This window comes from Mirounga leonina, unplaced genomic scaffold (genome assembly GCF_011800145.1).
Source record: "Mirounga leonina isolate KUSES-001 unplaced genomic scaffold, KU_Mleo_1.0 Mir_201, whole genome shotgun sequence".
Classification (NCBI taxonomy): Eukaryota; Metazoa; Chordata; class Mammalia; order Carnivora; family Phocidae; genus Mirounga; species Mirounga leonina.
Window position 1 is genome coordinate 12,894,751 of NW_023270504.1, and position 13,643 is coordinate 12,908,393.

Consider the following 13,643-nt stretch of genomic DNA (forward strand, 5'->3'; position numbering starts at 1 on the left):
CTAATTGCTTTAAGTAGTGGACCTAATGACATAATGCTAATTATCAACAGCACATGTTTAGTAAGTATCCACTGTGTATAAGATAGAAGGTTAAACGGTGATTTTCTGAAAGAATGTAAAAAACAGACCTTTAATAGCAAAGGACACATTAAGGAATAAATAGTACATATTGAATGAATTAACTGTAGATGGAGTTGAGAGTATTTGTCTATGTGTTCCAGGATTAATGCATAGACAGGTGTTACTGAAGCACAGAGTTTGTGTAAAAGTAGCATTTCAAAGCTCTTCTACAGATTTTCAGGAGATATTAATGGTGTACTGGGTGAAAGGAGCTCCAGGGTCAAATTTGAGAAAGACTGCAGCTTTTTATTCCACCTGGAGCTTCAGAGGGTATATCAGTCAGCACATGAGAAGTTTAGGCCAGCCCTGCAAATAGAGAAATCTGTTACCTGTGTTCAGTGCAGGTCCCCAGTCACTTGCACAGGAAACTTTTCACATCATACTCGAGAGAAAAACTAGGTAATGGGAACCAACACTGGTGGCCCAGGGCTTATTTGTGCTTTAGAGCAAGCTGCTGATCAAATCTTGAATTATACCAGAAAGTCATATATGTTCAGGACCTTGGAATCTTTTCTAAATCTTTTCCCCCCATGCATTGTATTAATCAGTATCTTGAATGTATGTTAAAAAATTATATATATCTAACAGTTGGACGTATTTTACTACAGGAATATATTGCTTTTCTTAGACTCCAAGCAAGTTACAGTTAGTTTACAGAAGCTGGGAATTCACGCAGGAGCGTACCATGCCAATATGGAACCAGAAGATAAGACCAATGTTCATCGAAGATGGTCAGCCAGTGAAATTCAGGTTAAGTATATATCTTCAATAGAAGTCTAATTAACATTTTAAAATATATTAACTTGATTTAATTAACATATAATGTTAAACATTTTAATTACTAGTGGCAACGGTAATTAAACAGGTTGCATTTGGTATGGGAATTGATATAGCAGATGTGAGGTTTGTTATTCAACATTCAATGAGTAAATCTATTGAAAATTATTACCAAGAGCGTGGATGTGCAGGTATGTATAACTCCTATCCAGAAGTAACTTTTAACAAAGCTTTTCTAGAAAACACACTATAGATGAGGTTTAACGATTCTGTGTTTTTATTAGCTAGTATTTTTAGAACAATGAAGTCTTTTTTTGCAGTTTTATACTTATTTGTACTTATGTATTTAAATGCTTATCTTACTTATATGGGAGTGTTATGAATTGTTTCCTGTGTTTGCTAAGATAATTTGATGTTCATCTTTGCCTTCTGAATTTTTAATTAGTGGTTTCAGATTTATAACTTCAATAACTAGATTATTTATGCACATATTTTTTAAGCTGATTGTTGATGTCTCTGTAGTCATTTTTTTCTTTTTATAATTTGAGGGCAGTTGCTACAAATTACCTTGCACATCTCTGAAATTTCTAGATGTGATATATTTAGACTATATAAAGTGTTGCCAGCTGATTTTATATATATTATTTTTGCATATTTTGAAATTTTCAAGTAATTATGCAATCTCAAGATTTCTCACACTATAGGTCGAGATGACATGAAAGCGGACTGTATTTTGTATTATGGCTTTGGAGATATATTCAGAATAAGTTCAGTGATGATGATGGAAAATATGGGACAACAGAAGCTTTTATGAGATGGTATCATACTGTCAAAACATAAGCAAGTAAGCCACATACATTTTTATAACTTGTTATTTAAATATAAGCACTATATGAAAGTCTATGAAATTACTTTGAATACTTGCTCAGTAAGTAAATACATTGGTAGAATATCAAGTACAAACCTGTAAAAGCAAATGTCTGAAGGGTGGGAACCAGTACATTAACCCTCAGATCTGCCTTAATTCAAGAAGAGATGCTCTCTCTCCCTGATAATCCTCCAAAACTATTTTTTATTGTTCTTTCTTTTTTATTTAAGTAAAACAAGCATTTTGTTTTTTAAAGATTTTATTTATTTGAGAGAGAGAGAATGAGAGAGAAAGAACACATGAGAGGGGATAGGGTCAGAGGGCGAAGCAGACTTCCTGCCAAGCAGGGAGCCCGATGCGGGACTCGATCCAGGGACTCCAGGATCATGACCTGAGCCGAAGGCAGTCGCTTAACCAACTGAGCCACCCAGGCGCCGCAGTAAAACAAGCCTATTAATAGGGATGATTTTTTTAAATTGAAGAATAATTGACATACAATATTGTATTAGTTTCAGGTATACAACATAGTGAATCAGTATTCATATACATTTTGAAATGGTCACCACAGTAAGTCTAGGGACCCTCTGTCACCTTACAGAGTTGTTACAATATAATGGACTGTATTCCCTCTGCTGTATATTTTATCCCCTGATTATTTTATAATTGGAAGATTGTACCTCTTAATCCCCTTCACCTATTTCACCCATCCCCCTTTTATTGAAAGTTTTGATCTAAATTGACAGTGAGTCCAAGCCTTTTCTCTCTGGCTCTGGCATACAGCTACATGCTTTACTAATTTTGGAAAGGTATATACGGTTGGCATTTTGAGAGCTGAGCTTGGCTCGGTAACAGGTACCATCTCACCAGCTGATGGGTTGATGAAATAGTTGAGAGCAGGGTTAAGTTTTTCCTTAAGAAATAAATTTAGGGGTGTCTGGGTGGCTCAGTTGGTTAAGCATTTGCCTTTGGCTCAGGTCAGTGCCTCAGGCTCCCTGCTCAGCAGGGAGTCTGCGTCTCCCTTTCCCTCTGCCCCTCCCCCCACCCCACCTATGCCCGCTTATGCTCTCTGGCTCTCAAATAAAATCTTCAAAAAAAAAAAAAAGAGAGAAAGAGATTTAAATCTATTTAGGGTGGTTTTAGACCTTTAGGTCCCTTTTCAGTAGTAGTTATCTTTATACTCTTATTGCCATCCTAAAAAGGATTCAAAAATTTTGAACTGATAAGCAGTTACTGGACAGTGACAGAAAATGTCATTTCTTTTCTATAGGTGGTGCAACAATCTAGATAATAAGAAAATGAAAATTTCCTTAGATATCCAATAAACTCTCAAGAAGCATATTTTGGGATTTAGAGTCAAACTGATACTGTAAAATATAAGAAAATGCTTTAATATCAGGAAGAGTCTCTTAATAGCTGCAAAATACTGAATCTCAAAGTGAATCCCAGACAACTTCTAAAAGCAATGTTTATCAGGTACATATGGAAAAAATTGTAAGTAGTAGACAGAAGAATAGTTCCCCAAAGCTGTCTACATCCAAATTCCTGGAAACTGTAATTTACCTTGATGGCAAAAGAGAATTAAGATTGCAAATGTGAATTAAGGTTGCTAATCAGCTGAGCTTAAAATTGGGATATAACCCTGGGTTGTTTGGATGGGTCCAGTATAATCATAAGGGTCCTTAAATGTGGAAGGAAGCAGGGAAGGTCAGAATGATACTCACTGGCTTTGAAGATGGAGGAAAGGGAGGCATGGCCAAGGAATTCACGCATTCTCTAGAAACTGGAAGGGACAAGGAAACAGATTCTCCCTTAGAGCCTCCAGAAGAAATCCATCCCTGCTGACACCTTGATTTTAAGCCAGAGAGACCCACGTCAGACTTCTATAGAAATTTAAGATAATAAATCTGTGTTGTTTTAAGCCACTAAGCTTGTGGTAATGTTATGACAGCATTAGGAAACTAATATAGTCTATAACTCTGTGTTTTGAAATAGGCATTCTTAAAACTTCTTAGGTCATTTAATAATTTGTATCTCTCAATGTGTTTGCAGGTGTCGCCGTGTATTGATAGCTCAGCATTTTGATGAAGTGTGGAATTCAGAAGCATGCAACAGAATGTGTGATAATTGTTGTGAAGACGTTGGTGAGTTCACAGTTTTTCTAACTGAAGTAGTGTTACGTTAGTGTCAGGTGTACAACGTAGTGATTCCGTAAGTCTGCGCACTGTGCTGCCCACAGGTACAGCTACCGTCTGTCACCGTGCGGTGCTGTTACAGTACCTCTGACTCTATATTCCCTGTGCTGTACCTCTCACCGCATGACTTACTCATTCCATAACTGTAAGCCCGCACTCCCACTGCCCTCCAGCCATTTGACCCATCCCCCCACCTCCCTCCCCTCTGGCAAACGTCGGTTTGTTTTCTGTATTTGTGGGTCAGTTTCTGCTTTCTGCTTATTCCTTTGTTTTGTTTCTTAGATTCTACATATAAGTGAAATCCTATGGTATTGTCTTTGTCTGACTTATTTCACTTAGCATAATACCCTCTGTCCATTCGTATTGTTGCAAATGGCAAGATCTCATTCTTCTTTATGGCTGAGTAACATTCCATTGTATATACATACCACATCTTCTTTATCCATCCGTCAATGGACACTTGGGTTGCTTCCATATCTTGGCTATAAACATAGGAGTACATATATCTTTTAAATTAGTGTTTTCAATTTCTTTGGGTAAATACCCAGTGGAATTACTGGATCACCTGGTAATTCTATTTTTAATTTTTTGAGGAACCACCATACTGGTTTCCACAGTGGCTGCACCAGTTGTATTCCCACCAATGATGCAAAAGGGTTCCCTTTTCTCCCCATCCTCATCAGCCCTTGTTGTTTCTTGTCTTTTGGATTTTAACCCTTCTGACAGGTGTGAAGTGATACCTCACTGTGGTTTTCATTTGTATTTCCCTGATGTTTAGTGATAGTGAGCATCTTTTCATGTTTCTATTGGCTATTTGTATGTCTTCTTTGGAAAAATGTCTATTCAGGTCCTTTGCCCATTTTTTAATTGGATTATTTGGGGCTTTTTTTGGTGTTGAGTTAGTAAGTTCTTTATCTATTTTGGATACTAACCCTTTATTGAATATGTCATTTGCAAATATCTTCTCCCATTCAGTAGGTTATTAGTTTTGTTGATGATTTTCTTCATTGTGTAAAAGCTTGATGATTTTCTTCATTGTGCAAAAGCCTTTTATTTTGGTGTGATCCCAGTAATTTATTTTTGCTTTTGTTTCTCTTGTGTTAGGAGACATATCTAGAAAAATGTTGCTATGACCAATGTCAAAGAAATTATTGTCTATGTCCTTTTCTGACATTGTATGGTTTGAGGTTTCATGTTTAGGTCTTTAATCCATTTTGAGTTTGGTTTTGTATATGGTATAAGAAAGTTGTCCAGTTTCATTGTTTTGCATGTAGCTGTCCAGTTTTCCCAGCACCATTTATTGAAGAGACCATCTTTTTCTTTATTGTATTTTCTTGCATCCTTTGTCATAGATTAACTGACCATAGAAGTGTGGGTTTATTTCTGGGCCGTCTATTCTGTTCCATTGATCTGTGTCTATTTTTGTGCCAGTAACATACTGTTTTGATTATTACACTGGTGGTATATCTTGAAATGTGGGATTTGAAATCCAGCTGTGTTCTTCTTAAGATTTCTTTGGCTGTTTAAGGTCTTTTGTGGTTCCACACAAATTTTAGGATCATTTGTTCTAGTTCTGTGAAAAATGCTGTTGGTATTTTGATGGAGATTGCACTGCATCTGTAGATTGCTTTGTGGAGTAGGTATTTTACCAGTATTCTTCCAATCCATGAGCATTGTCTTTCCATTTGCTTCTGTAATCTTCAATTTCTTTCATCAGTGTTTTATAGTTCTCAGAGTACACGTTCTTTTGCCTCCTTGGTTAAGTTTATTCCTGGGTATTTTATTATGTTTGGCACAGTTGTAAATGGAATTGTGTTTTTAATTTATTTTTCTGCTACTTCATTAGTGTATAGAAATGTAGCTGATTTCTATATATTAATTTTGTATCCTGTAACTTTACTGAATTCATTTATTCTAATACTTTTTGGTGTAGTCTTTAGGGTTTTCTTTGTATAGTATTATGTCACCTGTAAATGGTGGCATTTTAACTTCTTCCTTACCAATATGGGTTTCTTTTATTTCTTATTGCTGTGGCTAGGACTTCCAGTACTATGTTGAATAAAAGTGATGACAGTGGAATCCTTGTTTTGCTCCTGATCATAGAGCAAAAGTTGCCACTTTTTTACCATTGAATGTAGGCTGCAAAATCTTCAAGTATGGCCTTTATTATGTTGAGGTATGTTCCCTCTAAACTCACTTTGTTGAGTTTTTATCATGAACAGATGTTGAATTTTGTTAAATACTTTTTCTGCATCTATTGAGATCATATGGTTTTTATCCTTCCTCTTATAAATGTGTAATTGATTTGCAAATATTGAACTATCCATGTATCCACAGAATCACTTCTACTTGATTGTGATGAATAATCCTTTTAATGTATTGCTAAAAGTGGTTTGCTAATATTTTGTTGAGGATTTTTGCATCTATGTGCATTGTGGATACTGGCTTGTAGTTTTCTTTTTGTCTGTTGTCTTTGTCTGGTTTTGCTATCAGGCTAAGTCTGGCCTCATGGAATGTATTTGGAAGCCTTACTTCCACTTCTATTTTTTTGGTATAGTTTGAGGAGAATAGATACTAACTGTTTTTTGAGTGTTTGGTAGCATGTACCTAAGAATCCATCTGGTCTTGGACTTTGTTGGTAATTTTTTGATTATCACTTCCATCTTGTTACTAGTAATTGGTCTGTTCAGACTTCTATTTCTCCCTTATTCAGTTTTGGAAAATTCTATGTTTCTAGGAATTTATCCATTTATTCTAGGTTGTCCAATTTGTTGGCATATGATTTTTCATAATACTCTCTTACAGTCCTTTGTATTTCTGTGGTGTCAATTGTTACCTCTCTTTCATTTCTGATTTTATTTGGCTCCTCTCATTTTTTCTTGGTGAGTCTGGGTAAAAGTTCATCAATTTCATTTATCTTCTCAAAGAACCAGCTCTTGGTTTCCTTGATCATCTTTTTTTCTTTAGTCTCTATTTCATTACTTCTGCTTTGATCTTCATTATATCCTTACTACTTATGTTGGGTTTCGTTCTCTGTTTCCTTTGGGTATGAGGTTAGATTGTTTACTTGAGATTTTTCTTGTTGCTTGAGGTAGGTTTATATTGCTATAAATTTACCTGTCATAGAACTGCTTCTGCTGTGTCCCAAAGATTTTGGACCATTGTGTTTTCATTTTCATTTGTCTCCATGTATTTTTTAAATGTCTTCTTTGTTGACCCATTGGTTGTGTAGTAGCGTGTTTTTTAGCCTCCATGTGTTTGTGTTTTTTCCAGTTTTTTTTCTTGTGATTGATTTCTAGTTTCATACTGTTGTGGTCGGAAAAGATGCATCAGTCTTCTTAAATTTATTGAGACTTATTTTGTTCCCTAATGTGATCTGTTCTAGAGAATGCTCCATGTGCACTTGAATGTGTAATCTGCTATTTTTGGATGGAATGTTTGTATATATCTGTTATGTTCATCTAGTCTAACATGTCATTCAAAGACAGTATCCTTTATGACTTTCTGCTTGGATGATGTATCCATTGATGTAAATGAAGTGTTTAAGTTCCCTATCATTATTGTGTTACCATCCATTTCTCCCTCTATCTGGTTGTGTTTACTTTGTGTATTTTTTTCTTAGCATTTTTTAAATTTTTATTTATTTAAGTAATCTCTACATCCAGTGTGGGGCTCAGACTAACTGACCCCAAGACCAAGAGTCACATATTCTTCCTACTGAGTCAGCCAGGCGCTCCTGCTTGATATATTTAGATGCTCCTATGTTGGGTGCATAGGTATTTACAATCCTTATATCCTCTTGTTGGATTGGTACCTTTATCATTATGTAATGTTCTTCTTTGATTCTTGATACAGTCTTAGTTTTGTTTGTTTGTTTTTTAAAGATTTTATTTATTTGACAGAGAAAGAGTACACAAGCAGGGGGAGCAGCAGAGGGAGAGGAAGAAGCAGACTCTCCGCTGAGCAGGGAGTCTGACGCGGGGCTCGATCCCAGGACCCTGAGCCGAAGGCAGACGCTTAACTGGCTGAGCCACCCAGGTGCCCAATACAGTCTTAGTTTTAAAGTCTATTTTGTCTGATGTATGTACTGCTACTCCGGTTTTTCCTTTTTGCTTCCATTTGCATATGTTTTTCCATTCCTTCACTTTCAGTCTGTATGTGTCTTTAGGCCTGAAGTAAGTCTCTTGTAGGCAGCATATACATCTGTCTTTGTTTTTTTAATCCATTCCATCACCCTGTGTCTTTTGAGTGGAACATTTAGACCATTTACATTTAAAGTAATTATTGATAGTTACGTACTTACTGCCATTTTGTTGATTGTTCTTTGGTTGTTTTTGTAGTTCTTCCGTTCCTTCCCTGGTTCTCTTTGTGATTGCTGACTTTCTGTAGTATTTTGTTTCACCTTCTCTTTTATTATTATTCTTTTTCATTTCTTTTTACTTTTTTTAGTTGACACACAATATTATATTAGTTTCGGATGTACAACATAATGATTCAGCAACTCTATACATCATGCTGTGCCCATCACAAGTGTAGCTACCATGTGTCACCATGCAACACTGTTACAGTACCATTGACTATATTCTGTATACTGTACTCTCCCTCCCCCCCCCTTTTTTTTTTTTTTTTACCTATTCTAGGTTTGGTGTTTGTGGTTATATATGAACTTTGGGTTCATATATAACATCCTAAGTATAAAGCAGTCTATATTGAGTTGATGGTCATTTAAGTTTGAACACATTCTAAAGGAACTTCTTTTTTATTCCCCCCTCCATGGTTTATATATATGTTGCCATGTTTTATATCTTTTTATTCATAATTTCCTTTAGCACTTCTTGTAATGCCAGTTTAATAGTGATGAATTCCTTTAACTTTTGTTTCGGAACTCTTTATCTCTTCTTCAATTCCAAGTAATAATCTTGCTGGGTATTTTTTTTTTTTTTTTTTAAGATTTTATTTATTTGACAGAGAGAGCGAGAACAAGCCAGAGAGAGGCAGAGGGAGAGGGAGAAGCAGACTCCCTGCTGAGCAGGGAGCCTGACACAGGGCTCGATCCCAGGACTCTGAGATCATGACCTGAGCTGAAGGCAGCAGCTTAACCAACTGAGCCACCCAGGTGCCCCTTTGTGCAATTCTTGATTGCAGGGGTTTTTGTTTTGTTTTGTTTTTTTCCCTTCAGGCCTGCAGTTTCTGCTGAAAAATCAGTTGATAGCCTTGTGGAGTTTCTCTTGAACATAACTTTTTGTTTCTCTCTCACTGCTTTTACAATTATCTCTTTAGCCTTTGACATTTTAATTATGTGTTGTGGTGTTGAGCTTCTTGAGTTTATCTTCTCAAGGGGCTCTACGTGCTTCATGAATCTGAATGTCTGTTTCCTTCCCTAGGTTAGGGAAGTTTCCAGCTATAATTCTTCAAATAAATTTTCTACCACCTTCTCTCTTCTCCTTCTGGGACCTCTATAATATGAATGCTTATTCACTTGATGCTGTCCAACAGATCACTTAACGTAACCTCATTTTAAAAAATTCTTTATTTTGGGGGGGCACCTGGCTGGCTCAGATGAAGGAGGATGTGACTCTTGATCTCCGGGTCGTGAGTTCAAGCCCCATGTTGGGCATAGAGTTTACTTAATAAAAAGAAATAAAAATTAAAATATTTATGTCTGCTGTCAGCTTGGGTGCTTTCCATTACCCCATCTTCCAGATCATTCTTCTGCATTCATTAGTCTATTTGTGATTCCTTCTAGTGTTTTTTCTTTTCAGTTGTATTCTTCAGCTCTGGTTTTTTATATTTTCCAGGTCTTTGTTGAAGTTCTCACTGAGTTCTACTCTTCTCTCCAACCCAGTGCCCATCTTTATGATCATTACTTTAAATTCTTCATCAGGCACATTGCTTATCTCTGTTTCATTTATTTCTTTTTCTGAGGTTTTGTCTTGTTCTTTCATTTGGGGCATATTCCTTTCCCCATTTTGCTTGACTTTGTGTCTTTCTATGAATTAGGCAGAACAGCTACTTTTCCTAAACTTGAAGGAACGGTCTTGGTATGTGGTTGTCCCCTATGTGAACTGTATATGCCTGATGACTTTTACTGGCTGGCTGGAGCTGTGGCTGGCATGGGTTGGGGATTGCAGGGTGCTCCATACTGGGGCTGCCCTGGTGGAATGGTTGGAGATTAAGTGGGTGTGGGCTGGGGTGGGTCCTGAGGCTTTTTGCAGAGGGTGCCCTGGCAGGACAGCTGAAGGTAAATGTGTTCAAGCTGGTGGCTCTCCACACAGAGGATGCTCTGGCAGGACAGCTAGTGCTGAAGTGGGTGCCAGCTAGTGTGGTCCCTGGGCTCTATGCACAGTGGCACCCTGCAGGACACCTGAAGCTGAAGTGGTTGTAAGCTGTGGGTGGTCCCAGGGTTCTCTGTGCAGAGGACACCCTAGCAGAATGGCTGAAACTCAAGTGGGGGTAAGCTGGGGTGCTCTGAAGTGTGTGGAAGGTGCCCTGGTGGGGGCAGTCATAGCTGAAGTGGTTGCTGGCTGGTGGGTCCCTAGGTGCTTTGTGCAGGGCGCCAACTGGCAAGGATAATTATAGCTGAAATGGGCATGGACTGGGATTGCCCTAGGGTTCTCTAGATGGTGCACTGGAAGGACAGCTGAAGCAGGTGTAAGCCAGGTTGTCCTGGTCAGGCAGCTGGATCTGAAGAAAGGCATCAGCCAGGGGTGCCCTAGAAAGCCATCTGAAGCCAAAGCAGTGCAGGCCTGCAGTGTTCCAGGGTGCTTTGTGCCTGCCTCAGTGTGGCAAGACAGCTGCAGCTGTAGTGAGCACTGACCAGGGCTGTCTTCGTGTGCACCACCATGGGGCTGCCTTGGTGGGACAGCTGGGGCTGGTGTGCTTTGGGGGCCCAGGGCTCACTGAGGTGGTAGGCTGATAGGGTGCCTGGACCCTGCTCCCATCTATGCTGTCAAGGTGGTGGGGGAACATAAACTGTGGTACTCACTGGACCCTCCAACCCAGAGATAGCAGGGTTCAAGAACTATTTCCTTTATATTCTGGTTGCTCTTTTAAACCATGGCTTTTATTTTCTGTGGCCCAGGTAGACAAATCTGCTCCTGGACCTCGTTACTATCCTCTGCACTGCAGTTTGCAGCATCAGGGGTGGGGTCACCCTTTGTTACCACCTCTCAGTCTCTCTCGGTGGTTCTCTAGGTGGTCTGTGTTGTTGTACAGAAGCTGTTCAGTGAGCCCTCAGTTGTTCTTCAGGAGGAATTGCCTATAAATAGGTGTAGATTTGGTGTGCCCATGGAGGGGAGTTCAGGATCTTCCTGTGTCACCATCTTAGACTGGAACACTCCCTAGTTCATTGTTTTTAAATTTTTATAGGCTAATATATATAGCTAGGACTACATGGGGGCAATATTAGACCCCAAAATGGATTAAGCAAGCTGTGAATAGCATTTTCTAGGTTCAAAAGTAACTCAAAGTTTTAAAACAAGGTAAATAAAAGGAAAAGTGATATGTGTATGCATCTATTTTATATTGCTATACTAAGGGCATGTTTTTAAGAATTGAAGGGAGAGGTGTAAATTCCTCTGAACAGAAATACTGTTTATACAAAAAAAGGCTAATCTCTAATACTTTATAGTCCCTGATTGGGAAGAGAAATTTAATGCAAAAGAGAGATTAGAGTCAATCATTTTTGAACCAGATAATGGCTAACCACTCATAAGACACTAATTTAGCAGTATTTTGGTGCTGCATTTTAACTTTTTTCATCCTGTGTGTATGTTGTGTCTGAAAAGCTGGACTAACCAGTTACCCCCTCACAGAGTTCTGATGCCTTGGTGGGTGAAGGTCATTACAATTTTAACTTTGCAACTAGAGAAACTTGTATATGCGTTTATTATACTGCATTATACTGACCACATTAACGAGAGTCTGATATATATAAATTAGGATGCTAGAATCAATAATTAGGAATATCTGACCAGGACATTCTTGTCTCTAAATCAGAGTACCGAGGAAGCCATAGTTTTCAGACTATTGCTCAATGAGCACAAATCCAGTAAATATGAAAATAGCAGGAGGGGAAGAATGAAGGGGCGGAAATCAGAGGGGGAGGTGAACCATGAGAGACTATGGACTCTGAAAAACAAACTGAGGGTTCTAGAGGGGAGGGGGGTGGGAGGATGGGTTAGCCTGGTGATGGGTATTAAGGAGGGCACGTACTGCATGGAGCACTGGGTGTTATACGCAAACAAGAATCATGGAACACTACATCAGAAACTAATGATGTGATGTATGGTGACTAACATAACAAAAAAGACTGAAAAAAAAAAAAGAATAGACTGATTCTCTTCTAACTCTCAGTCATGTCTGGCAGACACCCTGGTTCACAGAGCATACCCCAAGACCTTCTGGTAACCAGCTTATAACTTAGTGATTGACTTGAGGAATAGCCTAGTTTGGGTTCAGAACAAATTAAATCAGTGTTCAGGGTGGCGCATGTTGATGGCTCATTTTAAGCCAGTTTAATCACTTAGACTAGCCTGTCCTTAATTTCTAAATCCCAGTCGCCTGTCTCATTACAGCAGGTGAAAGAATATAACAGCACACTGCAGAGATCTAATCAAGATCCTGAAGGAGGCAAAGGATCTGAATGAAAAGCTTACTCCACTGAAACTGATTGAGAGTGGTAGGTGTTGCTCCTCCCAAACTTCTCATAAAGACCTGGTGAAAATTACTGCACACCTTCTTCTATAGCAGTAGCTTAAGTATATACAATCCATTTCTTGTCCTTTCGTGTTGTCTTTATAACTGCAACAGAACAAGTGGTTTTCCAGTTGTTTCATGTAAACTTTTAAATGCCATATAAAATTTACAAATACAATTTATAGAAAGTATTTGTTTTGTGCAAGTTTTATATCAGTATATTAAAATTATTGCAGTTATTTTTTTTATAATTTCTTAAAACCTTTCTGTTGGCCTACACCTTCCACAGAGACTTCATATTTGAAAATAGGATCTAAAGCTAATCTGAATAGTGATGCACATCTTATCACCTTGCAAGTAAAGAAGCCCATGCAGAGCTGTTTCAGGGTAACTGGCTATTAATTTCTATATAGTGAAAAAACACATTAAAGCTTATGGGATAGTACTGTCCTGGGTCCAGAACATACCTTTGTTTTCTGTAGAGATATTAGGGAACAGAATTTAAACTAGTCTATTAATTTTAATATAGACAAGGGTTTCCAACCTTTCAGAAGAGGAAAAATCCATTTTAGTGTTGTCTAATTTGCGATGCACCCTGCCCTCACAACATTGGTTGAGAAGTCGGCCTGAGCAGCAGAGGTCGAGAACCAATGACTCTCCCACACTCAATACTCTCAAGCCTGCAAAAGCATGCCACGTACCGCTGTGTCTCTGACAGCATGTCCCTTCAGGATAGGGCTCATATTTGAGTAGATACTTGGAAGATACAAAACAAGACCACTAGACACTTAACTGAAGAGCTGATATAGAAGAACCAGTGGTATTATTAATCTGAAGAGAAAATGGAACCACTGAGTTTTGACCAGAATGTTTGCTTTGTTTTTATTTGTAGATTCATTTTGAAGGAGCTGATAAAAAGAGGGAAGAAAAAAATCCAGGTAACTTTCAGAAGTCTGCAAACATGCTTTAGCAATCTAAGAATAAATTGA

General features: G+C 38.1%; 2 long non-coding RNA genes across 2 annotated transcripts; both read left to right on the plus strand.

Moving 5' to 3' along the window:
- The first annotated feature begins 405 nt into the window (after positions 1 to 405).
- On the plus strand, positions 406 to 4,198 carry LOC118025597. The gene is made up of 3 exons (XR_004683362.1): positions 406 to 870; positions 1,602 to 1,741; positions 3,815 to 4,198. It is a non-coding gene; the product is annotated as an uncharacterized LOC118025597 (long non-coding RNA).
- A 3,711-nt stretch (positions 4,199 to 7,909) lies between these two features.
- On the plus strand, positions 7,910 to 13,620 carry LOC118025598. Its single transcript, XR_004683363.1, has 4 exons — positions 7,910 to 7,995; positions 12,534 to 12,637; positions 12,944 to 13,041; positions 13,547 to 13,620. It is a non-coding gene; the product is annotated as an uncharacterized LOC118025598 (long non-coding RNA).
- Positions 13,621 to 13,643: the final 23 nt, after the last annotated feature.